This window comes from Arachis hypogaea, chromosome 3 (genome assembly GCF_003086295.3).
Source record: "Arachis hypogaea cultivar Tifrunner chromosome 3, arahy.Tifrunner.gnm2.J5K5, whole genome shotgun sequence".
In the NCBI taxonomy this organism is placed as follows: Eukaryota; Viridiplantae; Streptophyta; class Magnoliopsida; order Fabales; family Fabaceae; genus Arachis; species Arachis hypogaea.
Window position 1 is genome coordinate 41,224,838 of NC_092038.1, and position 6,453 is coordinate 41,231,290.

General features: G+C 37.0%; 1 non-coding gene across 1 annotated transcript; it reads right to left on the reverse strand.

Annotated features, from left to right (window-relative positions):
- Positions 1 to 2,681: 2,681 nt before the first annotated feature.
- On the reverse strand, positions 2,682 to 2,789 carry LOC112793049 (small nucleolar RNA R71). Its single transcript, XR_003197759.1, has one exon. It is a non-coding gene; the product is annotated as a small nucleolar RNA R71 (small nucleolar RNA).
- Between the last annotated feature and the right edge of the window lie 3,664 nt (positions 2,790 to 6,453).

The window sequence follows — 6,453 nt, forward strand, 5'->3', positions numbered from 1 at the left end:
TTCAAATTCGCGAGTGTTGGGCGTAGTGACAGACACAAAAGGATCAATGGATCCTATTCCGACATGATCGAGAACCAACAGATGATTAGCCATGCTGTGACAGCGCATTTGGACCATTTTCACTGAGAGGATGGGAAGTAGTCATTGACAGCAGTGACGCCCTACATACAGCTTGCCATAGAAAGGAGTAAGAATGATTGGATGAAAGCAGTAGGAAAGCGGAGATTCAGAAGGAACACAATATCTTCAGACGCTTATCTGATATTCCCACCAATGAATTACATAAGTATCTCTATCTTTATTTTATGCTTTATTTATCTTTATATTCGAAAACCATTATAACCATTAGAATCTGCCTGACTGAGATTTACAAGATGACCATAGCTTGCTTCATATCAACAATCTCCGTGGGATCGACCCTTACTCACGTAAAGTTTATTACTTGGACGACCCAGTGCACTTGCTGGTTAGTTGTGCGAAGTTGTGAAAAAGAGTGATATTACAATTGTGCGTACCAAGTTGTTGGCGCCATTGAGATCACAATTTCGTGCACCGAGTTTTTGGCGCCGTTGCCGGGGATTGTTTGAGTTTGGACAACTGACGGTTCATCTTGTTGCTTAGATTAGGTAATTTTCTTCTTATTTTCTTTTCAAAAAGTTTTCAAAAATCTTTCAAAATTTTTTATTTATTTTCATTTGTTTTTTCAAAAAAAAAATTTTGAAAAAAAACCAAAAAAATTAATAAAATCATAAAAACCAAAAATATTTTGTGTTTCTTGTTTGAGTCTAGTGTCAATTTTTAAGTTTGGTGTCAATTGCATGTTTTTAAAATTTATGCATTTTTTCAAAAAATTCATGCATGGTGTTCTTCATGATCTTCAAGTTGTTCTTGGTAAGTCTTCTTGTTTGATCTTCATATTTTCTTGTTTTGTGTCTTTTGTTGTTTTTCATATGCATTTTTGCATTCATAGTGTCTAAGCATGAAAATTTTCTAAGTTTGGTGTCTTGCATGTTTTTCTTTTCTTGAAAATTTTTCAAAAATAAGTCTTGATGTTCATCTTGATCTTCAAAGTGTTCTTAGTGTTCAACTTGACATTCATAGTGTTCTTGCATGCATCATGTGTTTTAATCCAAAATTTTCATGTTTTGAGTCATTTTTGTGTTTTTCTCTCTCCTCATTAAAATTCAAAAATCAAAAAAATATCTTTTCCTTATTTTACTCATAAATTTCGAAATCTTTGGGTTGACTTAGTCAAAAAATTTTAAAATAAGTTGTTTCTTGTTAGTCAAGTCAAGATTTCAATTTTAAAAATCCTATCTTTTCAAAATATTTTTCAAAAGTCAAATCTTTTTTATTTTTCTTATTATTTTTCGAAAATTTTAAAAAATAATTTCAAAATCTTTTTCTTAATTTCATTTTAAAATTTCGAAAACTTTACTAACAATTAATGTGATTGATTCAAAAATTTGAAGTTTATTACTTTCTTGTTAAGAAAGGTCCAATCTTTAAATTCTAGAATCATATCTTTTAGTTTCTTGTTAGTCAAGTAATCAATTTTAATTTTAAAAATAAAATCTTTCTAAAATTCTTTTTTTCAAATCTTTTTCAAAATAAATTTCAAAATCTTATCTCTTTTCAATCATATCTTTTCAAACATATCTTTTTCAAATAATATCTTTTTCAAAATTGATTTCAAAAATCTTTTCTAACTCCTTATCTTTTCAAAATTGATTTTCAAATCTTTTTCAACTAACTAATTGACTTTTTGTTTGTTTTAGTATTTCTTATCTTTTTTCCAAACCACCTAACTACTTTCCTCTCTCTAATTTTCGAAAATCACCTCTCTCTTTTTTTCAAAAATCTTTTTATTTAACTAATTGTTTTAAATTCTAATTTTAATTTTATTTCTTCTCTTAATTTTCGAAAATCAATAACTATTTTTCAAAAACAATTTTCAAAAACTCCTCTCTCTCACATCCTTCTATTTATTTATTCATTTACTAACACTTCTATTCATCTAAAAATTTGAACCATCTCTTCCCCTTTTGTGTTCGAATTTTTCTCCTCCTTCTTCTATTCTTTTCTTCTTCTACTCACATAAAGGAATCTCTATACTATGACATAGAGGATTCCTCTTTCTTTTCTGTTTTCTTCTTTTTCATATGAGCGGGAGCAAGGACAAGGACATTCTTGTTGAAGCAGATCCTGAACCTGAAAGGACTCTGAAGAAGAAGCTAAAGCACAACAATCCAGAGAAAATCTTACAGAGAATCTCGAAAAAGAAGACATGGCCGAACCCAATAACAATGGTGGAGGCACAAGGAGGATGCTTGGTGATTATACTACACCTACTTCCAATTTTTATGGAAGAAGCATCTCAATCCCTGCCATTGGAGAAAACAATTTTGAGCTGAAGCCTCAACTAGTTGCTCTAATGCAACAGAACTACAAGTTTCATGGACTTCCATCAGAAGATCCCTATCATATTTTAACTGAGTTCTTGTGATACTGTTAAGACCAATGGAGTAGATGCTGAAGTCTACAGGCTCATGCTTTTCCTTTTTGCTGTAAGAGACAGAGCTAGAACATGGTTGGACTCACAACCTAAAGATAGCCTGGACTCTTGGGATAAGCTGGTCACGGTCTTCTTGGCCAAGTTCTTTCCTCCTCAAAAGCTGAGCAAGCTTAGAGTGGATGTTCAGACCTTCAGGCAGAAAGATGGTGAATCCCTCTATGAAGCTTGAGAAAGATACAAGCAGTTGACCAAAAAGTGTCCTTCTGACATGCTTTCAGAGTGGACCATTTTGGATATATTCTATGATGGTCTATCTGAGTTCTCTAAGATGTCACTAGACCATTCTGTAGGTGGATCCATTCACCTAAAGAAAATGCCTGCAGAAGCTCAAGAACTCATTGACATGGTTGCAAATAACCAATTCATGTACACCTCTAAGAGGAATACTGTGAGTAATGGGATGCCTCAGAAGAGGGGAGTTCTTGAAATTGATGCTCTGAATGCCATATTAGCTCAGAACAAAATGTTGACTCAGCAAGTCAACATGATTTCTCAGAGTCTGAATGGATTGTAAAATGCATCCAACAGTACTAAAGAAGCATCTTCTGAAGAAGAAGCTTATGATCCTGAGAACCCTGCAATGGTAGAGGTAAATTACATGGGTGAAGCCTTTGGCAACACCTATAACCCTTCATGGAGAAATCATCTGAATTTTTCATGGAAGGATCCACAGAAGCAAGGCTTCAATAATAACAATGGTGGAAGAAACAAGTTTAGCAATAGCAAGCCTTTTCCATCATCTTCTCAACAACAGACAGATAATTTTGAGCAGAGCCCCTCTAGCTTAGCAAACATAGTCTCTGATCTATCTAAGGCCACTTTAAGTTTCATGAATGAAACAAGGTCCTCCATTAGAAACTTGGAGGCACAAGTGGGCCAGCTGAGTAAGAAAATCACTGAAACTCCTCCTAGTACTCTCCCAAGCAATACAGAAGAGAATCCAAAAAGAGAGTGCAAGGCCATTGATATAATCAAAATGGCTGAATCCAAAGAGGAAGGGGAGGACATGATCCCAATGAGGAAGACCTCATGGGACGTCCTCCAGACAGAAAGGAATTCCCTATTGAGGACCTAAAGGAATCTGAGGCTCATATAGAGACCACAGAGATTCTATTAAACTTCCTACTGCCATTCATGAGCTCTGAGAACTATTCTTCCTCTGAAGAGGATGAAGATGTAACTGAAGAGCGAGTTGCTCAATATCTAGGAGCCATCATGGAACTGAATGCCAAGTTGTTTGGTAATGAGACTTGGAAAGATGAACCTCCCTTGCTCATTAGTGAACTAAATACATGGGTTCAGTAAACATTACCTCAAAAGAAATAAGATCCTGGTAAATTCTTAATACCCTATACCATAGGCACCATGACCTTTGAGAAGGCTCTGTGTGACCTGGGGTCAAGTATAAATCCTATGCCACTCTTTGTAATGGAGAAACTGGGGATCTTTGAGGTACAAGCTGCAAGAATCTCATTAGAGATGGCAGATAAGTCAATAAAACAAGCTTATGGATTGGTAGAGGACGTGCTAGTGAAGGTTAAAGGCCTTTGCATCCCTGCTGATTTCATAATCCTAGACACTGGGAAGGATGAGGATGAATGCATCATCCTTGGAAGACCCTTCCTAGCCACAGTAGGAGTTGTGATTGATATTGATAGAGGAGAGCTAGTCCTTCAATTGAATGGAGACTACCATGTGTTTAAAGCTCAAAGATCTTCCTCTGCAACCATGGAGAGGAAGCATGAAAAGCTTCTCTCAAAACAAACAGCCTACATAGCAGGTTGAGCCCGCTTCAAGACAAGATTACTAATTATCCAATCCTGGGGTAATAAGACTCGTCTGAAAGGGAATCCTAATAACAAAAAAATATCATTCCTAAGAGGGATCCCTTCTTTTTTGCTTCGTGGGAACCCTTATCTAATTTGAAATTCGGAAAGTAAAAAGAATTTAAAGTTCTTCCTTTCGGGAAGGGAAGATTAGGAAAATCCTATTGCAATTTTCTCTATATTTCTTTCTTCAATTTAGCGTAACATATCCGGTATGCGGATACAAATGGATACACGCATAGATGCGCACACGCATTGTGTTAACTGTATTCTGAGGCCTTGATACTAATTCATTTTTTTTAGGAATCCAAAATTGGTGAAGTTTGATCTCTGTAGAACAACTCAAGAAACAAACCTCCTTTTTTCTCTATAAATAGAATAAGGTTCAGATATTGATAGAATTCACACAATTCTTGAGCTCAGATATTAATGAACTCTATCGAAGAGTTATCTATCGGAACAATACTCTTATCGATCTATTAACAACAAGTAGATCTACGCCAAGCGACAGAGTCAAACAAAGCCCCCACAATCAAACTCTAAGTTTGGTGTTGGGAGGTCCCAACAATGCTCTAAACATCTGTGAAGCTCCATGAGAGCTCACTGTCAAGCTATTGACATTAAAAAAGCGCTTATTGGGAGGCAACCCAATTTTTATTTATCTATATTTCTATTGTTCTTTTATGTTTTATTAGGTTTATGATCATGTGGAGTCACAAAATAATTGCAAAAATTAAAAACAGAATCAAAAACAGCAGAAGAAAAAGCACACCCTGGAGGAAGAGCTTTATGGCATTTAAACGCCAGAAACAAGCATCTGTCTGGCATTTAACGCCAGAAACAAGCACCAAGCTGGCGTTTAACGCCAGAAACAAGCATTAGGCTGGCGTTAAATTCCAGAAACAGGCTACATTTGGGCGTTTAACGCCAGAAACAAGTTGCAGTCTGGCGTCAAACGCCAGGATTGCATACAAAGGGCATTTTACACGCCTAAAAGGTGCAGGGATGAGAAATTCTTGACACCTCAAGATCTGTGGACCCACAGGATCACCTCAGGATCTATGGACCCCACAGGATCCCCACCTACCCCACTTCTCTCTTCTTCACACAATCCAATAACACTATACCCTTCACCAATCACATCAATCTCTCTTCCCCCATTACCTCCTTCACCAATCACATCCATCCACTCTTCCCCATAAATCCCACCTACCTTCAAATTCAAAATCTCTTTCCCACCCAAACCCACCTTAAATGACCGAACCCACACCCCTCTCCCTCCACTATATAAATCCTTCCATCCTTCTTCATTTTCATACAACACTACCTTTTCTTCTCCCCCTTGGCCGAAACCCACACCTCTCTCCCTCTCCTCCATATCTTCTTCTTCTTCTATTCTTTCTTCTTTTGCTCGAGGGCAAGCAACTTTCTAAGTTTGGTGTGGTAAAAACATAAGCTTTTTTTGTTTTTTCATAACCATTGATGGCACCTAAGGCCAGAGAAACCTCAAGAAAGAGGAAAGGGAAGGCAATTGCTTCCACCTCTAAGTCATGAGAGATGGAGAGATTCACCCAAAAGCCCATCAAGACCACTTCTATGAAGTTGTGGCCAAGAAAAAGGTGATCCCTGAGGTCCCTTTTAAGCTAAAAAGGATGAATATCCGGAGATCCGACAAGAGATTAGAAAAAGAGGATGGGAAGTTCTCTCCAATCCCATTCAACAAGTCAGAATCTTAACGGTTCAAGAGTTCTATGCAAACGCATGGTTCACTAGGAACCATGATCAAAGCATGAACCCAAACCCAAAGAATTGGCTTACAATGCTTCGGGGGAAATGCTTATATTTCAGTCCGGAGAACGTAAGGTTGGCGTTCAACTTGCCTATGATGCAAGAAGACGTACGCCCCTACACTAGAAGAGTCAACTTTGATCAAAGGTTGGACCAAGTTCTCATGGACATATGTGTGGAAGGAGCTCAATGGAAAAGAGACTCAAAAGGCAAGCCAGTTCAATTGAGAAAACTGGACCTTAAGCCTGTGGCTAGAGGATGGTT